This window comes from Lemur catta, chromosome 1 (genome assembly GCF_020740605.2).
Source record: "Lemur catta isolate mLemCat1 chromosome 1, mLemCat1.pri, whole genome shotgun sequence".
In the NCBI taxonomy this organism is placed as follows: domain Eukaryota; kingdom Metazoa; phylum Chordata; class Mammalia; order Primates; family Lemuridae; genus Lemur; species Lemur catta.
The window spans coordinates 124,813,760-124,837,309 of record NC_059128.1 but is presented as its reverse complement, the minus strand read 5'-3'; the positions used below and the strand labels follow the sequence as shown (position 1 = coordinate 124,837,309).

The 23,550-nt window shown below is 41.0% G+C and overlaps 1 protein-coding gene across 1 annotated transcript in view; it reads right to left on the bottom strand.

Annotated features, from left to right (window-relative positions):
* MPP7 (MAGUK p55 scaffold protein 7) overlaps window positions 1-15,367 on the bottom strand; it is a 210,289-nt gene extending 194,922 nt beyond the window's left edge. Inside the window, exon 1 of the mRNA XM_045533134.1 lies at window positions 15,183-15,367. The gene's annotated coding sequence lies outside the window, so the exon portion shown is untranslated. The remainder of the gene's footprint in view (window positions 1-15,182) is intronic.
* Between the last annotated feature and the right edge of the window lie 8,183 nt (window positions 15,368-23,550).

Below are 23,550 nucleotides of genomic sequence, written 5' to 3'. Positions count from 1 at the left end.
AGGCACCAACTGCATAGGTGGTCGTCACCCCTGTGAACTCACACCGGAAAAAAGGACCAGTTTCATATAAGAATGTCCCTGATGAAACAAGTGAAAATTAACAATTATGTGAAATCTCCACCCTTGAGTGTGCCTTTTTTTTTTTAACTTGTTTGATATTCTGTGTGATGAAATAGTAAGTCCACACGAACCGGGTGGTGCTGGGCACTGGAGTATGAAGGTGTCTCAAGGAAGAGAACTGGTACAACTATTTGACCGACAAGCTGAACTGGCAGCTTTTTTCAGAGAGTATCAATTTTACATGAAATAACAATTGAAAGACAAACTACCAGTTGAAAGTTGGGTATTTGGCAGATACTTGCTCAAAAATGAAGTAAGCCTATTGCTTAAAAAAAAAAAAAAAGAACATATCTGTTGCTGAGGATAAAATTCAAGCCTTCCAGCAAAAATTAGATTTTTGGAAAAATTTTATCTGCCACCAAGAACATGACAGCTTTCCCTATTGGGAAATAATTAAGAAGGTATTATGTACTTAAAAATTTGTTGAGACAGCAGATCTCATGTTAAGTGCTCTTAACACACACACGCACACACACATGGGGACACCTGTGGAGGTGACAGACATGTTTACTGCCTGGATTGTGGTGATGGTAACAGGCATGTACACATTCGGCAAAACTCACCAAATTATATACACTGATTATATGCAGTTTTTTTGTATACCAATTATACCTCCATAAAGCTGGGGGGGGGGGAAGACTTCTGATGAGATCACTGCTGATTTTGACAAAGGTGATTTTTTTTCTAATGGTCTTATAAAATGTGCCAAAATCTAGGAGATTTATATAATCCCATGAACCAATATTTTCCAAGTCATGCATGGGTAAAAAGATTCCAAGTATAAGACAGTCCAACAGATTTATATGCAACAAAGTGAGAAAAGTTTACTGATAGGGTTTCAGATTCTACACTGCAACTAAACTTAAGAAATCACTACTTGCAGAGTTTTGGTGTAGTATCAAAGAGAATGTCCATGATTATCTGAAGACCATTACGACACTCCTCCCTTTCCCACCGCAGATCTCTCTGAGGCTGGAGCTTTCTTATTAATATATATATATATTAATATATTCCAACCAAACAACAAATCACAACAGATTAAACACAGAAGCAGACATGAGAATCCAGCTACTTCTACTAAACTAGACATCACAGAGAATTGCAAAAACACAAAATACCATTTTTACTAAATTCTTTTCATAGTTATTTTTTCATAAAGATGTGTTATTTGTGCTAATGTACAATGGGGTTATTATTTTTTAATGAATTAACACTCTAAAATTGCCTGTTTAAATTTCTAAAATGGTAATTATTAACAGAGACAACTGAAATGCACAAGAGGTCTTTGAGGTCCTTAATAATTTTTAAGGGTGTGAAGTGGGCCTGAAACCAAAAGTTTGAAAGCTGCATCTCCAACAACATGGACCTGAGGTCAAGGCTGTGCTTGTTCAAATGAGCTTTCAGACATTACCTTATTCTTTGATTTCACTTTGACCAAAACACTAAAAGGTGGGAGCTCAATGACAGACCAAGAGCACTAACTACCACCAGCCACAGCCATCCTGAGAAGGGGCCTTAGGATGAGAATATTTTGTATTAGGCCATGGCTGGGAGATTAGGAGACCAAGGGCAGAGGAGTTTGGCAGCATTTATTCCTGTTCAGTTCAGTGTGTACGTTTTGAGAGTTTGGTTTCAAAATCAGCTAACCAGATCTGTCCACACTTGTGGGTTAAGGACGCTAGAGATAAACTGTTTCCCATGCCCTTCCTCCTCTAACTAACCCAGGAATATCAAAAACAGTCACCCAAAGCAAAAGAAATCTCTGTCCTTATTATAACCAGGCTGGTAAACTCTTTAGCACCAACCATCCTTATCGCAAAAGTCACTTTAACCTCAAAATCTGAACTCAGAGTTGCAGTCTCAACTCTCAAACATTTCTCCCCATGTTTGTGGCCAAGGGCACACAATCACAAGGCCCGTGTCTAAGGGAGTGAGCCACTGCAGAGACCTTGCCTTTGACTCTAAGTGAAACAGCAAGCAACCACAGGTTCTGAACAGATCAGTGACAAGATCCCCAGCTACCCTGGATGCTGAGTGAAGAAAAGGTTTCAGGGGCAGGGACAAAAGCAGGGAAGTTACTACAACAAGCCAGCCAATATGTAATGATTTCATTCCTCCCACAAAGGCCAAAGTATTTATTTCTAAATAAATCTCTACCATTGACAGATATGGTACATAAAAAGCTGTTAAGAGTAGTTATCAGTTTCTCATAGAGCAAAAACAAAATAAAAGGCTGCCTTGTATTAATGTCCAAATTCTCTACTAAGTGGCCCCACTCACAAATTATAGCCTTTTTTGCCTTTTTTTAAAATACTTTTTATTAGGGAATATTTCAAGCATATACTAAACTGGAGAGAACAGTATAATACTATAAGGAACCTCCATGTACTCATTCCCCACCTTCAATTCATGGCCAATCTTACCTTCCCACCCCAGATTACTATGCAGGCATCATTTTATTTACTGTTTTCTTATCATAAAAAATGACCATATGTTATTACGAAATTTTAGGAGAAAACAGATTAACATAGCAACGAAGTAGTTCACCTAGAATCTTAACGCCTATTACTGATATTATTTGAACTATTTTCATTTGACCATTCACACACAAACAGATACGAATCAACAGGACATGAACAGCTCAGAGTTTTACATAAAAATAAATTCATTCTTTATTACAAAATTAGGATTATCCTGATTGCATGATTTTGTAATCTTTTGCCACCCTATACGAACTATTCCTGTAGACAAGAAGAAGAAATGCCTACTGCTACACATTTAGGTTTTTTCTAATTTTTCAGGTATTAAAATATTATAATGAACAACTGCTTATATAAACTTAGCTTGCATCTAATAATAACATACACTAGCAAATGCTAAATATGCAAAATGTAAAGGAAATGGGCTCCCAGGTGTGCCCAATACAATAATTAATATAACAGCTGATGCTGGTGAGACCAGGAAGAGTAGCTCCTTGGGAGAGGATGATTCAGCCAGGAACATTAACTAGGGAGGAAACAATCAAACCTACATCATTTCAATTGGGAACTCTCACCAAAAGCAAACTGGAGAAATATTAAAGGTATATTAACAAGCCAACCTCACAGGGAATGTAAATTCTGCAGAACTACTGGGCATCTACAAAATTGTTACCATCTATTGAGAACACACCAGGTACCCAGTATAGAAAACTAACAAAGCAATGTCTGCATAAGTATCTGATAATCTAAAAGAAGACACAAACATAAATAATTACAAAACAACGTTCTAAGTACTTTCCTATTTCCTAGCGAAACATGCCATGTACTACAGTGGCCCACCAAGGAGAGAGAACTTATAGGTTGATAGAACTAGGGCAAACATTTTTCAGATAAACCACCCACATTTTTAAGTCTTAAAATTATGTACAGATAAGTATAAACTCCACAATACTCACAACTTTAGAGATGAACCTCACAAATGCAATGTTGGGGGAAAGAGTCAGACACAAAAAACTCTATATACTGTATGATTTCATTACATCAATACAAGCTGCAGAAACCACTGCTATGACTCCACCCTGTCACAAAGGCATGAGCGCACTTCTGGGGTCCTGTTACCATTCTGCTTCCTCACTTGAGTGCTGGCTACACATTTCGTTTGTGAAAATTTGATAACCTATACATTTAGGATATATGCATTCTTCTAGGTATATATTATATTTCAATAATTGTTTTAATTCACACAGTTTAAGATGCATAATAATTTCCACTTATTTTCCAAAACACATGATGGCTTTCAACTAAACAGTCATTAGGCATACCTGACCTTAGAAAAGCCTAATAATTCAAATATCTAATTTAAAAACCTCACTATATAAAACTGTAACTTGTCAGGGTAAAGAGTGATATCCCATCTATGACAGTTTACTCACCAAAACCAGAAAGAGGATTCTGTGCTCATTTCTCAACTTTGTCCACGCCCATGAAGTCACAACAATTTTTAAAAAAAGAAAAGAAAAATCTCCCAATTAAAGGAGATACTAAAGGTGAATTCCCTTTAAAGTTGGGAACAAGATCAAGAGGCCACTATTCCTAACACTCCTCAACATATTACCACAAATCTAGGCAAATATATCAGACAAGGAAATACAAAAGATAAAATAAGAACTGCAAAAAAAAAGACAAATATCCATTATTTAAAGATGAAATAATCATCTATGTAGAACACCTGAAAGAAAAGCTAGCCATTAAAAACAGTAAGAGTCCAGCAAGGTTACCTACAAAAGATATTAAAAATATAGTCATGCTCCACACAACAGCATTTCAGTCAATGACAAACCACATATGTGACAGTGGTCCCATAAGATTATAATGGAGCTAAAAAATTCCTACCACCTAGTGACATCAGATATGTCCTAATGTCGTAGCACAAACTAGTATTCATGTATTTGTGGTGATGCTGGTATAACAAACCTGCGCTGCCAGTCATATGAAAGTGTAGCACATACAATTACCTAAAGTACATGATAGTTGATAATGATAATAAATGACTACATTACTGGTTTATGTATTTGCTATACCATACTTTTTATTCTTATTTAGAGTGTACTCCTTCCACTTATTTAAAAAAAAAAAAAGTTAACTGTAAAACGGCCCCAGGCAGGTCCTTCAGGAGACAATCCAGAAGAAGGCACTGTTATCACAGGAGATGACAGCTCCATGCCTGTTACTGTCCCTGAAGACCTTGCGAGTGGGACAAGATGTGGAGGTGAAATACAGTGATTTTGATGATCCTGGCCCTGTATAGGCCGAGACTAATGCGTTTGTGTCTTAGTTTTTAACAAAAACAGTTCAAAAAGAAAAATATTAAAAATTTTAAAAATAGAAAAAAGCTCATAGAAGAATATAAAGAAAAAATATTTTTATACAACTATATAATGTACTTGTGCTTTAAGCTAAGTGTTATTACAAAATATTGAAAAACTTAAAAAACAAAAGTTCATAAAGCAAAAAAAGTTACAGTAAGCTAAGGTTAATTTATTATTGAAGAAAGAAAAATATTTTTCAAAGAGACTTAGTGTAGCCTAAGTGCACAGTGTTGAAAGACTACAGTAGTGTACAGTAATGTCCTAGGCCTTGACATTCACTCACAACTCAAATCACTGACTCACAAAGAGAAACTTCCAGTCCTGCAAGCTCCATGCATGGTCAGTGCCCTATATAGGTGTGCCATTTTTTATCTTTTATCTGCATTTTTGCTATACTTCTTCTATGTCTAGGTATGTTTAGATATACAAATACTTACCACTGTGTTACAACTCCCTACAAGATTCACTGTAGTAACCGGCTGTGCAGGTGTGTAGCCTGGAAGCAACAGGCTATGCCATGTAGCCTAGGTATGTACTAGGCTGTACCACTTAGGTTTGTCTAAGTACATTCTGTGATGTTCGCACAACGACAAAATCACCTAACGACCCACTGCTCAGAATGTATCCTGTCGGTAAGTGATACATGACTGTATATATATAAACTGGTGTGTCTGTGTATGCATAGGATAACCCTACACCAGGAGAAAATACAATAGAGAATACAATAGAAAAAACTGGGATTCATAATAGAAACAAAAGCTGAAATACCTGGGAATTAACCTCACAAAGGTGACACGATCGTTATGGAAAAAAAATTTAACTCCATTGAAAAAAACATAAATATCACTAATAAGTGGTTTCAACCCTGGCTATACATGAGTATCACCAGAGGAGGTTTTAAAAAGCATAATTGCTGGACTCCACTCCCTAGAGATCACAATCCAGTTCATCTGTGGTAAATGGGACATATGTTTTTTAAAAACTACGTAGTTAACTCTAATATACAGCCAGGGTTGAAAACTACCAGCTTAAATATTTTTAAAAAAGAAAACAGGAAGAACTCACCCTTCTAGATATCAATACACATATAAAAAAGTGGTAGTAATAAAAATAAAAACCAGTGTGGAATTAGAACAGGAGCAAACTGATCAGAAACAGAGCAAGGAGCCTAAAAATAGGGACGTAGGAGTAGGTAGGAGTAGTTAGGAGTAGGTGGGAGTGCGTGTGTGTGGACCTTGAACACGATAGAGGTAGCGGCACAGACACTAGGTGATTTAGTAAATGAGACTAGGGGAAGTTGGTTTGCCATAGAAGAAAATGTAGAAATGTATCCTTGTTAACTAGGAATGGAGAATGTTTCCTAAACAAAACCCAGAAGGTAAAAAAATGGATGGATCATAACACAATTAAGATTCTGTTCTACATTGAAGAAAAATTGTGACAGGTAACAAAACTAAGAAAAGATATTTGGACCATTTAAAATCCAACAAGAGGAGCCGGGCACGGTGGCCCATGCCTGTAGTTGCAGCAGTTCGGGAGGCTGAGGCAGGAGGATCGCTGGAGTCCCGGAGTTCAAGGCTGCAGTGAGCTATGATCTGGCCACTGCACACTGGCCTGGGCAAAAGAATGAGACCTTGTCCTTGCCGCTAAAAGAAAAATTAAAGAAAAATAAAATCCTACAGGAGATTAACATCCAGAATATACCAAAAGCAAAAACAAACAAACAAAAAGCTCCTGTAAATTAGGGCAGAAAAAAAGGAGAGAGAAAAAGCTCTCCTTTTCTCTAATCGAAAAAGAGCAAAAAATACATAAATGCCCAACTCACCAAAGTGGAAACACACACAGCACATGATAGGATACTCAACTGCATTAATCAGAGAATTGCAAATAAGAACACTAACATATCGCTTTGTGCCTGTTGTTCCATCTGTTGCATCAGATTGGAAAAAATTATAAGGTCAGAAAATATCAAGTGCCAGCAAGAACGAGGGGAGCAACAGCTAGTGAGAGTGTCAACCAGCACAGCCACCTAGGATAACAATGTGGCAGTGCCTGATGAAATTATGCACACACGGAGGGAGGGTCCCATGGGGGCAAGGCAGACCAGGAATGTGGACAGATGACAAAGGAAAAGATACAATAAAATAAAGCGTGGGAGACAATCACAGTAATGTGCCATGAACTAAGCATTAACTCAAGTCTGAGCACCTGACTTGGAGAGGGAGGGGCCCGTGTCACACATTCCTTCACTCAACCAGTAGGATTCAGCCCCTGCACACCAAGCAGTGGGCCCCATGTTGGGGATCCAGGAGCAAAGGTCAGGTCCTTGCCCTCATAGAGCTTACATTCTAGTGAAGGAAACAATAAAAATAAACAAATAAGATGATGATAAGAGTGTGGTAACCGCTACAAAGGAAATAAAATGAGTGACTGTGAGAGTAATGGAGAGAGGGGTTCTACTTTTCAGAGGATCACCCCAAAGAGAAGGGGGGCTGCCCCAGATCTGCAGTGAGAAAATTAACCAGGCATTCAGCAAGCTGGGGGAAGAGATGCTTAAGAACTGCATTCAAGGTCATCAAATACAAAGCTGTCACACTACAGGCAAGAGTGTATTCTCAAGAGGACTTTCAGGTACTTCCTGTAATTTAACTCCCAGGAACAAACTTTAAAACTCCTGTTATATAAAGTGTAGACAATAAGGATTATTGTGAGAGTCCAACACGCTGTGATCAAAGAATTCTACCTTTTTGGGGAGACAGAGGAAGGCACCACCTATATGAATAATCTGTCTCTAAAAAAATGTTTCTGGAAAATTACTAGGATCCACAAACTTTACCTCCAGTCATTAAATAGCAACAGAGTACTTGTATTTTTTTTCCCCAGCACAGTGCTAGGAAATGAGGATAAATAAAAATTGTTCTGTCCTTACCTCAATTTTCATAAGATTCAGGATACTACTTCTTATTTTATACACCAAGTGATTTTTTATGATTAAAAGCCAACCTGCTTGCAATCTGCCAGGCATGGTTCTATGAGCTTCTACACATTCACGCTCACTTAATATTCATTATTTCCACTTTAGAGATGAAAACACAGAGGTTAAGAAATTGCCTGAAGTCAAAGAACTAGCAAGCAGCAGAGGAGGGATTCAAATCCAGATCTTTCAAACATCAAAGCCTGTGTGAACAGCACACCTACTTTCCTCCTAGGATCTGCTCAGTGGTTTGCAAAGGGTAGGACCAACTGACAAGACCACTACCTAGGAATTCATTACAAATGCAAATTGTCAGAACCCACCCCAGACCTCTGGGCTGCAGGGCAGCCAAGAAGGTTCAACAGCCCTCCACGTGATTTCAAGGCTTGCTACAGATTGAGAACCACTGGTCTAAACTTTTCAGACTAAACTTAATTGTTAAAAATGAAATGATCATCATCTTGGAAATTCCAAAATATAAAATTTTTCTATTTAAAATGAATATAACTACATCAAAATAATGTAATTCATGTGCTCACTGCCCACTGCCCACCATCTCTCTCCCAAACCTGACAAAACGCCTAATCCGTACCCTGATTATACCATGTACAAAAAGCATATTCTGATGGGCCTTACAGGGAACTGAGCTAAATTCAAAACATGCAAAGAGTACACAGGTCTGAACTGACTCTTCAGAAGTTAAATCAGAAGCCATAATAGGAAGAGAAAAAAAATATTTTGAATATCAGCAGCAAAAGCTTTATAAATCTTGGGCTGTAACTCCATAATCCTTTTTAGCCTGGGCTCAACTCCAAATTTTTACTACATCACTTCAACAAATTTCCAATTGCCAAAAAAGAAGTTACAACCCTCAGAAATACTTGATTCTCAAGACTCAAACTGCTTTAAGTACAACTATAGAGGAACTGTCTTTCAAAAAGGATGTCTGTATCACAAATGAAGCTAATCAACACCTAATGACACATCAGAGCCTCTTACACTGTCCACTACAGCAAGAGGGGCTACTGTCTCCCTGCCTTACCTACACCTGCCTGTTACAACATCCTCCCAGACACTTCTCTTTGCAAAGCTTTTTCCCCAACTCAAGTTCTCAACTTGAGCAGTACACCTCTACATGCATTCAAGTTTGCCTATTTCTAATAAGGCCTTTTCGTTGTTGTTAATGAGATAAAAGAAAGAATATGAGAGATAAGCATATTCTACCACCGACCATCACTTGAAATCTATAAACCAAGTAACTCTTTGAAGGTACTCACTTGCATACCCAAGTCATTAATTTTATAAAGTTCAGGATTCTACTTATTTCAAAAATTGAAAACATAAATGTGAAGATTAAGAAGTACCTAGCCCAAGTATGGACCACAGGAGAGCCATAAACCTGCCTTAAAATGCTTTATGACCTGATTGTGGCTGTCAAAGGTGAAGAGACCTTTGCATGAGGGCAGCCTTTTAATCTGCCTGGCTACTTACAACCACCCACCTTTCGATGCCCTCACTCACCCAAGGGCTGGCAGTGCTGCCAAGAATGACCATACAAGAAGAGCTGGGCCCTATTTAATTTCCCTCTCCCAAATCGCCATCAAATCAAATCCCCTGAGAACCAGCTAGTGGTTCCAAAAAACAAATTACCATTGCTCTCTTCCCCACCCATGTGGTGTAAGTGAAATAAACACCCACTATAACCACTTAAAGACTTTCTCATTTAGATTTCTACCCTTCCTTTTAAAAGTCCAGTGTTTTCTTCAAAACATCTTGCAAAATGTAATCATCCCAGCTCGTCTTTATGCTCCACTAACACTGCCACTTTTACACCTAAAAATGGGTATTGCTTTTTATCAAAGCAAGTTATGTTTTTTCATCTCCCTTCTGTAACAGTCAGTAACAAGCAAGCCTGCCTAATAGCTCGTATTATCAGAGAGAAAAGCATACCCCCGTCTTTCATAAGTATGGCAATATAATAATGTGCTCCTAAAAAGAATAGATTAAATGACTTTTCAAGAAAAAAACTTACACATGTCAGAAAATTTTTTTCTCCTTAAGCATCTGTTCATAATAGTAGTTAGTGAATAATCTTGCTACATTTACCCACTTCTTTTAAAGAATCAGTAATCCAAGAAAGCAAAGCATAAGACCGTGCTCAAATATTGCAGTTCCAGTTCACATAAGATTTTCACAAAACACAAGCCATTAAAAAAGAAAAGTTCAACTATATACAAATAAGGACCAATAAATCTACATTCTGCTATGGGTTCCTGCCTTGTAGATCCAGAAGAGCTTTGTAGTAGAAGTTATGTTTGAATTTACAGGCATATCTCAGAGATATTGCTGGTTAGGTTCCAGACCACCTCAGTAAAACGAATATCACAATGTCACATGAATGTTTTGGTTTCCCAGTGCACATAAAGTTATGTTTACACTATACTGCAATCTATTATGTGTGCAATAGCATTATATATTTTTTAAAAACACTGTACATACATCAATTTTAAAATGCTTTATTATTTTTAAAAAATGCTAACAATCACCTGAGCCTTCAGTGAGCCCTAATCTTTTTGCTGGTGGAGGGTCTTGCCTCAACGTTGATGGCTGCTGACTGATCAGGGTGGTGGGTGCTGAAGGTTGGGGTGGCTGTGGCAATATCTCAAAGTAAGACAACAATGAAGTGTGCCACATTGATTGACTCGTTCTTTCACGAAAGATTTCTCTGCAGCATGCGATGCTCTTCAGTAGCATTTTATCCACAGTAGAACTTCTTTCAAAATCAGAATCAATTCTCTCAAACCTTCCCACTGCTTTATTAACTAAGGTTACGGAATATTCTAAATCCTTGGTTGTCATTTCAACAATATTCACAGTATCTTCTCCAGGAGGAGCTTCCATCTCAAGAAACCACTTTTTTTGCTACCCATAAGAAGCAACTACTCATCCACTCAAATTTTATTATGAGATAACAGCAACTCAGTCACATCTTCAGGCTCCACTTGTAATTCTATTAATAGTTCTCTTGCTAGTCCCACCACATCTGCAGTTACTTCCTTCACTGAAGTCCTGAACCCGTCAAAAGACATGCATGAGCGCTGGAATCAACTTCTTCCAATTTCCTGTTGGTGTTGATACTTTGACCTCCTCCCATGAATCATGAATGTTCTTAATGACATCTAGAATAGTGAATTCTTTCTAGAAGGTTTTCAATTTACTTTGCCCAGATCTATCAGAGGATCCACTGTCTATGGCAGGTACAGGCTTACAAAATGTATTTCTTAAATAATAAGACTTGAAAGTCAAAATTACTCTTTGATCCATGGGCCACAGAATGGATGCTGTGTTGGTAGATATGAACAAAAATATTGATCTCCTTGTACATCTCCATCAGAGCTCTTGGGTGACTAGGTGTATTATCAATGTGCAGTAATTCTTTAAACGGAATCATTTTTTCTGAGCAGCAGGTCTCAACAGTGGACTTAAAATATTTAGTAAATCATGCTGTAATGAGATGTGCTGTCATACAGGCTTTGTTGTTCCATTTATAGAGCACATGCAGAGTAGATTCAGCATCAATCTCAAGGGCTCTAAAATTTTCAAATGGTAAATGAGCATTGGCTTCAACTTAAAGTCTTCAGCTGCATTAGCCCCTAACAAGAAAGTCAGCCTGTTCTTTGAAGCCAAACACTGACCTCTCCTTTCTAGCTATGAAAGTCCTAGATGACATCTTCTTCCAATAGAAGGCTGTTTCGTCTACATTGAAAATCTGTTATTTAGCATGAGCACCTTCATCAATGATCTTAGCTAGATCTTCCGGATAACTTGCTACAGCTTCTCCATCAGCACCTGCTGCTTCACATTGCACTTTTAAACTTCATGAACAACCTCTGCTGGCTTCAAACTCTTTTTCTAATGCTTCCTCTCCTCTCTCAGTCTTCGCAGAATTGAAGAGAGTCAGGGCCTTGTTCTGGATCACACTTTGGCTTAAGGGAATGTCATGGCTGGTTTGATCTTCTGTTCAGATCACTAAGACTTTTGTCATATCAGCAGTAAGTCTGTTTTGCCCTGTTGTCATTCATGGGTTCACTGGAGTAGCACTTTTCATTTCCTTCAAAAACTTTTCCTTTACACTCATGACTTGGCTAACTTTTGGCACAAGGGCCCTAGCATTCAGCCTACTTCAGCTTTGGACATGCCTTCCTCACTAAGCTTAATCATTTTTAGCTTTTGATTGAAAGTGAGAGACATGCAACTCTTCACTTCAACACTTAGAGGACATTGTAGGGTTACTAACTGGCCTAACAGCAATATTGTTGTGTTTCAGGAAATAGGGAGGCTGAGGAGAAGGAGAGAGATAGGCAACAACTGATGGGTGGAGTAGTCAGAACACACAACACACACAGTTATCAATTAAGTTCGATATTTTATATGGGCACAGTTCATGGCACCCCAAAACAATTACAATGGTAACATCAAAGATCACTGATCACAGACCACCATAGCAGACAAAATAATGAAAAAGCTTAAAATATTGCAAGAATTACCAAAATGTGGCAGAGAGACACAAAGTGAGCACATGCTGTTGGGAAAATGGCACCAATAGACTTGTTCCACACAGGGTTGCCACAGACCATCAACAAACAATGTACAAATGGTTTTGTAAAAACAATGCAATATCTTCAAAGTGAAGCACAATAAAATAAGGTATGCTCGTACTAACAATTGCCTTCATTTTAAATTAAGCTCCCCTTTCCTTCCAAATAACCTACTAAAACTCACATTAAGTCATTCATTGCAATTGTCTGAACTGCAATTACTGGAGAAACAGCTGCTGTACATTTATTTGTATCTTTGTCAGTGAAATGTTTATAATAAGAAAAAAAAAAAATCTGTTTGAAATCTCCAAAAAGCAGCATCCAGTGCACCATCTAGTGGAAGTCAGGTAATATCGTAATTAATTAAAAAAAGAAAAAAAAGAAAAATCCACAGAAATCCTGAAAACCAGGGGAGGTTGGGAGTAGGGCAAAAGCCTCAAGTAACATAGGCAAAAACTTTACAAACAGCCAAAATCTGTTTCCAGTGTCCCACAGTGAAGGAGGGCTGGGCTCATCAGAAGAAAAGACTCATTTTCTTTACAAATGAGCAGATGATAAAAATTTCTTTATGGAAATTTCTGTTTGGGTGCTACAAACTTTAATTTGGAGAGAGAATGTTAAGTAAAGGCACTAAAGCATAAATAGGTAAATAAACGCAGGGACAGACTGACAGCCTTGTGTAAGAGATGCCTTATGTGTTTCACAAATAAGTTATGTCAAAATGTATATGTACCATGCAACAGATGTATTAGACACAAAACAAGAGATAACTTCATGATTAGAACAGTTCCATTCAGTAATTCATAAGCCATTTTCATGTTTCTGATAACTAAATTTAACACAACTTAACAATTCTTTAGTTCCCTAAGCCTTGACATCATGCAAGAGGTTGCTCCCAACTATCCATTTAATCCGGTCTACACTAACCCCCCGAAATCCCTTGCTTGAGTTATTCTAATTAAGAAATTATTTTTCAACCCTTCTATAAATTTACAGTAAAGATTTCCCAAAACAAAGTTGTAAGTCATGACCAAAATACATTACACTTCATTTGCATTTACCTTAAGCATATTAATTATTTCCATTTCAATTAATTATTTCAATTTCAATTCAATTCAATTGTACCACAGTCCACTGCTAAGCCAGAGATGCAAACATAAATACGGTTCTCTCATTTGGAAAGCCTCCCAAAATTTAACACAGTGATTTTCACATATCGCCAAGTTTTGTTCGTTTTGTTTTGCCTGTGTGGAAAATTACCTTTCTGATGAAATTCAAACTATCCTTAGTAACCTAGGCGGAGGAAAAAAAAAAAAAAAACCTCAGAGATAAAATCTCTTTACTTGAAAACAACCATCTCCATCCCTGATTGGTGTACATGTGATCAAACTGGTATGCAAAAGCTTGCCTGATGGTGGGAACCTTACCCAGATCTTGGATTAAATCCATTACAGGTATAAAATGAAGTAGGAGTCAAGTGACTGGGGTAGAATTCCTTTCATACCTAGGGCTTTCAGCTCGTGCACCTGTAAAATGGGCATGGTGTGCGGCCTACTTCAGGAGAATAGAGATGGCATGCTGCAATTGACACAGTGCAACGAGATTCTCAACCAAAAGACCTAAACGGAAAAAAAAATCCTGTTCTGTAGAATCAGAATGGACCTGGACAGAGAGAACGCTCTCCAAGGGCCAACAACAGTGACATTACTGCTAAAACTCAGTGACTTCCAACATTCGCTTGTGAACAAGTGGTATATTCAGCATATCAAAGGCAAGGTACCAGCAATGCTAGGTGCTTCTTTATAAGTAAATCAAATCATGGAATTAGCTGCCCAGGATTTCTCCGCGAAGTACTACTGCGTGAGTAGCAGGTGCATCCCTACAGCCTACATACAGTCCAGGGGCCGTGTTTAGAGAGGCTTTTTTTTTTTATTTGAACGCTGTTCTTTAACATAAGAAAAAAGAATCACAATTCTACGCCCACCACGGCAGAGTGACAGGGACAGGTCCCACCCCTCGACCCTGCACACCCGCGCAGCAGCATCCCCAGGAACGACCCCGTCCTACCGCACGGCCCCCGCCCGGGCCCAAAGGTGAGCTGCGCGGCCGGTGTACCTGGCGCTGGAGAAAAAGCCCCAAACAAGTTCACGAGAAAGGCTGCTTTTAATTTAAAAAATAGCTAAATAAGTAAATAAGGCTAACATGCACACCGCACAGCCAAGCGCCGTCTCCAACAAACGTGCCACGGCCCGACCCGAGCGAAGACGTCTCTCTTGCCGAGGGAAGATCCGCCGCCAGCTCAGCGCTCCTCACCGGCAGCCCCCGGCCCTCGGAGCCCGGCTCTGACCCGGTCCGCAGTCCCGCTCCACCTGCCCGCGCCCGCCCGGGTTCGGCGCCGCCGCCCGCTCCTCCACCCCCGGGTCCCGGGTCCCGCCCGCGCGCCCGCCCCTCCCCCGCCGGCCCCGCCCCCACCGCGCCGCAAGGTGCCGCCGACGCCGCGGGCTCCCGGGCGGAGGCGCCTCGAGGCCGGCGGGAGCGCGGCCGGCTCGGCACGGCCGGCGGCAGGAGCGGCGAGGGGAGCGGACCCCCGCCCGCAGCGAGCGCGGACTCGGACCGCGCGGCAGCCCGCGACGCCCCTTACCTGCTCTGGGCGGCCGCGGTCCGCGGGAGGCGCTCGCTCCGGCCCCTGCAGCCGGGCCCGAGGCTAGGAGGCAGCGACCGCCGCCGCCGCAGAGGACAAACCGGCGCCGGCGGGCTCGCACCGCCGCGGCGGGCGCAGGACGCACGAGCCCAGCGGGAGCCCGGCCCCCACCTCCGGACCAGCGAGAAACCCTCTCGGCCCCCGCCCTCGGGGGGGCGGGGCCGCACCGCCCGCGAGGCGCGAGCGCGGCGGACGCTTTATAAGAGACGCCTGCTGATAGGCTGCGAAAGGGGTAGGCGTCGCAGACTTGAAGACAGCCTCTCCAGCAAAACTCCCTCATTGGTCGGCAAGAGAAAACAAAGCCGGGCTCTGATTGGTGACAGCTCTGTAGCTGCCCCTCCTACTCGCAATCAGGGGAAGCTCCGCCCCGCCCTCCCGGCTCGCGCGCTCTTGGCTCTTCACCTTAGGCGGTTGCGGAGCCGGGCGCGGTTCATAGACCGCAGCCTCCTGCAGAGAGCCCGGGTGCCCAGGCTCGTTCGCCAGGTGCTAGCTTCCTACCCCCGGGAGTCTTTGATTTCCGTGTGAACTTGGTGAAAACGACCTAAACTTTTACACTGTTTGGATTCAGAGAGGTCTCGGGTGTGTGAAAAATGCAGCATGAGATTCAGAGGATATCGTCATACGCGGAGAAAACGCATAAAATGTCTGCACCTTTGGTGACATTGTGGGCGACCTTTATTCTTACTACCTTTCTGTGTTCCACACTGAGGATGTATCGATCTCGTAATTAGGGAAAAAAAAACAATTTAAAAAATAGAAAAATGAGTAAGATGCAGAGAATGGTGAAGACAAACTTCGAGCATATCCCGGGCACTGACTCTCCCGAGGTAGGAGGAATCACAGGAAATAAACTAACATCCGAGGGCTCTCAGACAACGTGCACTGGGGCCAGTCCCTTTGGCTCTCTTAGGGGACCTTACAGACGTGCCCGAGGCGCCCCGCACACCGTGCTAAGTAGCTGCTGTTTATCCAGCACGCAGCGCAGACAGCGTTACACTGTGAACAGAATTGTTGGAAACTCCCTGATAGGAAGAATTTGGAATCCAAAGTATAAAATCAATAAAGCTTTAGCAAAAGAAAGAAAAGAAAAAGCAAACAACAGAAAGAAATTCAGATTATATAAATTGAAAAATTTGGGTAGTGGGGAGCATTATATGAAAGAAAAGAATGTGACAACACTTCGAAATGTGACACAGACTTTGCAAATCAAAAGCGGAGGGAGAGGGCGGAAATTGAGATAAGAATCAATGACCGGTAGTTAAAGTCATAGGAACTGTCCCACTACGTCAGCCAGGCCTGGTGGCCTGCAGCCTATTTGGAAGAGGTGAAGCGGATCTCACCTGGGACCGCTCTCGCTGAACTCCCTCCAGCTGCCTCACCATTCTGCTTGTTCTTCTTGTCATCCCTGTTAGGTTCTAAAACAGGCTATTTGAAATTAAGCACTTCCTCCAGCAACTCTATAATTATAGTGAAAAAAATGGAGATGGACAGAAATCAGCCCTAAGGAAGGAAAGGATGGTTACGGTCAACATAAACTTGAGAAGAAGTAAGGACAACACACCTGATACAAAAACTAGGACAAATCCTTTATTCTCTATTATTTCCTGAGAATAGGTAAAGCTCTTTGGAGGACCTCGTTACCTAACAGAGTTTTTGTAGAACCCTTGTAATAAATGGAATCCTAAACAATAGTCAGAAAATATGTGTCCCAGAGTAAGTACTTTGAGCAAGTAACTGAGTTTTGAAATCTAATTACTTTTGAATTATGTAAAAAAAAAAAAAGAGGAACTTAGCATTGCCTAGTATAAACAAATTGGAAAGAACACTCTCCAAATTTTTTTTCCACAAAAATGCCTGAAATGCCATCACTAACATTCTTTCTTTGGGATTAAACAATTTATCTCTAAGATTATTCTCTTATTCATTAACTCATCAAACATGTAATCAATATTAATCATCAAATACTAGATCCTGCAACGAACAAAGTACTCAGAGTGTAGCCTGGAACAAGACAGACTTGAAGCTATTTTTATCAGTGGAAGAAGATAATGAAGCAATGAACAGATAAACTTACAGAGTGGGATAACGGCAAAGAAGAAAACAGGAGCGAGACGGATGGGGGAGATACTTTATTTTGAGAAGGGGGAAGGAAATGCTCTAAGGAGAAATGATCTAAGAGAAACACTCTAAGATTTGAGTTTACACCTAAAGAAGGAAACAGCAGCTTTACCAAACTCCAGAGCAGAGGAAGCAACAAGGACAAAGACCTTGAAGTACGAGGAAAAGTGATGAGTTGGAGGAACAGAGAAGGCCAGTGTGGGTATCCTGGCACATAAAGGGAGTGGTCCCACAGGTGAGAGAAGGATGCAGGGCCCTGTAGGCGATGGGAACAAGTTTGTATTGTATTTCAAGGATTCCTGACGGGTAACATTAAGCTGCTCGTGTTGGAGTAAAATCATTATTTTTTTTCCCGTTTTTCAGAGTCACCAGCAAACTGGGCGTTCATTCATTCATTCAGCCAGACCATCCATCAGACAGATCTATTAAGAACCTACTGTTTGCCAGTGATGGGTTAGATCTGGGGATATAACAGTGAATAAAACACACACCCCCAGGTGGATCTGTACAAGCTGTTACCACACAGGTGATGGGGACAGCAAGGATGCTATCGGTATACAATCCTGAAGGGGCCAAGGAAATCATCCTGAACAAAATGAGAAATAAGCTCAAGAATGAGTCGGAGTCATCCCAGGAGAAGGGTGCTAGGGTTCTAAACCCAGAGAACAGCAGAGGGGCGTTGGGCACCTGGCAGGGAGAAGGGAATGGAGTGCAAAGCTGTAGAGACCATTGCACAAAAAGTCAGCTTTCCCCACATTGCAAGCTTGCCTGGCGTGGATGGGCCCAGAGTGTTGCAACAAAAATCTAATCAATGATGTCATTCTGAATGCATGGGAGCTGAGCAATATATGAGAAGAAAAAGGCTGATTGTTGTTTAATATCATCATCTCCTTTATTCCTTCAACAAAAGTCATTGAAAATAGTGAATACTTATTTTTAACTATGACATTCCTTTTAGGATCCTAATGGTTAACAGTATTAATCCTGTTTGACCAGAACTAGGGCAGAGCTGAAGCCCTTGGAGTAGAGAGCTGCTCTCTTGGTCCTAGCCTCTCCCTCTGGTTCTTGGCACGGCTCTCTTCCTCTGTATCAGCTGAACTTCCAACATTAGCAGATACCTGTAAGGGAAGAGAGCCAGCTCTCACTATGGAGGACCAGAAAGAGAATATGCTGGAAATTAGGAAATGCCAAAGTATCTCAGCACATCTAGCTGATCGTGGTGGGTGTGCCAAAAGATACAGCAACTAAATAAAAAAAATGTAATCTTTGAAATGTTTGGCACAATGCCTCAAAGCCACTGAAAAGTAACCTCTGCACCCTGATGATAAGAGGACAGAAATTGATTATAAAGAGAGAAGGGTGTATCAAAGGGTGTATAACAGATCCCAAGGGCAAAAATAACTCAGTCCTCAGGAAGGCAGGAGCCAAGACCTGCAAAGCCACAAGGAACTCAGCTGGGGGTCTCTCTATCTCCAAACCTGGTACCTCTACACTTCGGCTCTGCTCTCCTGCTCTCAAAACCAGCTTTTCTGGATCCTGTGTCCAGAGGTCGGAGTAAGGTTGTTCCAGAGCTGCACACACATGGACTGAATCAACGCCCTAACCCTAACCAGGGGTGATGGGGGTAGAGGGGACCTACCTGGCTGCCAGGGCCTTTCCCCTTGATGAGCAAATATTCCCCAGAGAAGAGGCGTCTCCCATGGCAGATGAGCAAACAGGCACGCACTGCGCCTCCCGTGTTTTCAGTGGCCAGTCAGTGGGGCTCCATTTTCTGTTCAGTGAAAGTCTTCGCCTGTTGTTTATGCCAAATGGGAGACCCAGAGGCCAAGGCCAAAGGCTGCTTTGGCGATTTCCCCACTTTCTCTGGAAATCTCTCTACTTTAGTTTCAAGTTGTCATTCCTGTTTAGGTCTACTAATTCCCTCTTCCCTGGTCTGAAGTATACCTCGTGACCTCATTTTATTTAACGAGCAAAAGCTCCTGCCAAGTTGGTGAACGTCAGTGCCCAAGCCCACTGTGACCGGCTCGGATGAGACCAGCACACAGAACAAGCAGGACAGAGGGAAGAAGAGAAGCAGGTGGCAAACCTTTGTCCCCCACAGACACTTCACTAGGGAGTCCAGGGAGATCTGCACCTGTCCCTGGATGAAAACTTGGGCGATCCCATAACTTTTCTGATAGCTCATAGGTAATAAAAACCCTTTGGTCAGTTTAAGTCAAAAAATGCAGTTTCAATTTAGAAATGTAAATGTGAATGCCGAAATTTTGATCTCCTATTTTGGGTGAGGGTTTTTTAAGAGTCACCAAGGGGCTACGACATTTCCTTTGAAGATTTGCTTCTTGCTCTGATAACTTACTTTAGAATTTCACGTCTAGTGTCTCCTGCTGACTCAGTCACAACTTTACTTTTACATCTTTTCGTATTGATGGGAATCTGTAAAAGCTACTGTTGTTAATGAACACCAACGCCATAGGGCAAAGAAAACTTGTTCTCAAAAATCATACTATCTGTATGATTTTTGCTGTTTGGTTATCAGTGGGAACTGATTTTTGCTGAACTTTTGCTGTTTGGTTATCAGAGGGAATTGAACACCTGCTCTTACCTGGATTTTCAGAGCCTGAGGGTCAAATCTCCAGCCTAGGTGTAGACCTTCAGTTCAGGGATTTGGGGATGCAGCATTCCACATTTAACTTTATATGTTCCAAGGAAACAGGACTCTGAATCTGTCTTTCAGGCCAGACATCATGTTAATAAAAATCTTACTAAATGTTAATAAAATATCACTCACAGCCTTGCTCTGCTTTGAGTCCATCACATCACTGTTTCCTTCAAATTTTACCTAAACTCCACTCTTTTCTCAAGTCCTACAACAAACTTGTCTCTTCCTTTGTTTAGTGAGACTCCCTGTGGGTCCCTTAGCCACTCTCCTTTGTTACGTTCACAAACCCAACCAAGGTAGGCCACAGATTTTCTCTGCTGGAGTTTGGCTTCATCATTAACCACCAATTCTTCCCAACACAGGTTACCACTCCCACTTTCAAAGGTTCTGTCTTCATATCTGTCTTCATCTCCTGCTGCCGCCTCAAGCCACACAAACCCATCGTCACCCTCAATCCATCACCAGAGTCTTCCAGAATCCTGCAACTACAATTCTATAATATTCAAAATACTGTAAACGTATGCATATGTGGGAACAATAATATCTATAGTTTCAAACATAAGAAAAAACGAGTCATTTCCGTATACCATTAATTGGCAACAGTATTAAAATTACCTGAAGGGCTTTTCCAATTACACGAGCCCTCAGCCTGTTTGTGATTTATTCTTTGGCTAGTCGAACAAGATGTGCCCTGTAATACATATGTCTGTCTGATTGAAATATACCTGTATGTGTGTGTGCATACACACACATCATATGTAAAACACTTAGATTCTTGTACCACATAACCTTCCATCCTCTTTGCTCGAGTCTGAAAAGCTATAAATTGGGACTAATTTGGAGTCATTTTAAAGCATTCTTCATATCTATAATGTTTGCATTTGGGGTGAGAAAATAAATTTTCAAATTGCATTTAGCTTTCTTTAAAAAAAGATAAAAAATCCTTCTGGTATGATTATCAATTGAGAACATTTATACACAGTACCAAAAAAATCAGACTCATCACTTTTTAGCCATACTCATATGTGAGAACAGACCTAAAGAACAAAGAACATCTCCACTTTGTAGCGCGTATAATTGAGGATTGAGATAAGCATTTTCCATCCAGAAAGAAGGCCATTGATAGGAAAGCTGAAGAAAAAATATGTAGATAGTGAGACAAGTTATTCGGAGTTTTATGTTTAATTAAGCTCAGTCATCTTTGTACTTACCATGTTGCACTCCCAAGGGGAGTCACAAGCAAAGTTACTCTTGCGCTACTTATGTTATCCCAGAAACTACAGCATCATTAATTAATGTGCACTGACCTAGAAAGCAGAAGCTTCCTCATCTCCCCACTTGAAAACTGAGTAGCTCCTGTTCCACATCGAGAATTAGGAAACTCGTAAGGAGGAGCTATAGCAAAACAGAAAACCACAATCCCGCGGCAGGAGGGCAGCATGAATATGTGCGCTCAAAGAGGACATTTCAGGGACTCAGGCTGCCCTCCCAGCTGAGACGTTACTTCAGAGGACAGGACCCTTTTGCTCCATTGCTCCGATTTTCTTAATTCATAGCTTTCTAGTGACTATCACCTTCATCAAAAAATTCTCTCTCTGGTAAATGAGCAGGAAACAAAGAAACTTAATAGGTAAGACCCTGATACATAGGAGTTTAAGTTCTAAGATTTAAAAAAATGAAACCATGTAATCAAAAAGATATAAAGAGGGCCGGGGACATGGTGGCTCACGCCTGTAATCCTAGCATCCTGGGAAGCCGAGGCAGGAGGATCACTCTAGGTCAGGAGTTCAAGATCAGCCTCAGCAAGAGTGAGACCCTGTCTCTACTAAAAATAGAAAAAATTAGCCAGCCATGGTGGCGCATGACTGTAGTCCCAGCTACTCGGGAGGCTGTGGCAGGAGGATCGCTTGAGCCCAGGAGTTTGAGGTTGCTGTGAGCTAGGCTGACGCCACAGCACTCTAGCTTGGGTGACAGAGTGAGACTCTGCCTCAAAAAAAAAAAAAAAAAAGATATAAAGAGACATACTAAATAGTAGCAAATTTAAGAATGTAAGATATACACGACATAGCTGAAGGTTGACTAAAAATATTAATATCCCCACAGAGAAGAATCATTTATGATATTTGTAATTTAAGGTTAATGCTCTATAGGCCAAAAAATAACTTTTTAAACTAAGGAGCTTCTGTGCTGTTTAGAATGTCTGGTTCCTGTTAACAAATGCCAAATATTTTGATTTCCACACTATTGATTTGTCCTAGGCTCTATCAATATTGTTATGTGTTGATACTTCATCTTACTTGTCATTAATGACTGTTATTCATTCAACAAACATTTATTGAGAACCTGCTATGTGCCAGGTATTTTGGTGGGTGCTGGATTAGGGGGAATGAATACAAACATGTTTAAGGCAAAATTCGTAGGCTCTGGAGTTCACAGAATTCTGATTTGTGCATTTGCAATCATTGTTGCCAATATGGGCATTTCCCTGGGGCCCATCTCCAGCGTGACATAATGATTACACAGGCAAATGGACTGTGGAAATGGGCAGGAAACAAAGGCAAATAAGGCATGAGTTCATGAATAGAATAATTGCACCTGTTGCAGGACTTCCAGCTTCCTTGTATGTTAAAAGCAGCAAATCTAGAATGAAGTCCAGGGGATTCTGGGAAAGTTAGCAAACTGTTGAGTCTCCAAAGGAGAAGCATGAACAGTAAGATTAGAGGCCTGATAACCTTGATGACGATCTCAGTTTAGACACTAAAGCTAGTGGTGTGAACTTGGACATCTCCTTTACTTTTCAAAGGCTGTTTATTAATAATATATATGCATTGATTAATCTATCCAAGAAATCACAAACTGGAGGTATGTTGGGCAAATGCAAAGTTTGTAGAAATTTGGGTTCATTGCCAATATTTCAAAATCGGGAGAATTTCATGTTAAAGTCTAACTTACCAGTTTCTATTTTTCAGAAAAGGAAGGTATGGCAGGCAAATGCACATTTCCATGTGGCAGCATTTGCCGGGAGCAGAGAGTTGTGCCCCCTTAGCACTGGCATGTGTCTTGCAGTCTGTGGTGGACCACGCCCCACCAGCTTCACTTACCCTCCCTGACACCACCTGGCTGCTCTCTGTAGACATTTGAGTTTGCGTCTCCTGAACCAGATAATTTGTAAAAGCTTATTGTTGTTGAAAGCTACAGAAACTTTTTCAAGTTCATATAAATTAAAAATATGTATGTTGCAGGGAGAAGAGACAAATCTCCTCTCCAGAAGAATTCCAAATAATTCATGTAAATACTCCACCCTCAAAGAAGTGAAACATACCTCCCCATCCCTTAAATGTGGGCTGCGCATAGAGACCTCCTTCCAAGAGGGTAGCACAGAAAGGGGAGAACCGGAGAGTCACTTCACAGCTGAGAAACCTGACTAGTGCGACCTCAGCCAGGTGAGCAAGGTCAACATCAACAGAGATGATCAGCCATGTTACCTGTGTATGGCCTTCCTCCCCAGAACCCAGAACCCCAGTCTCATCA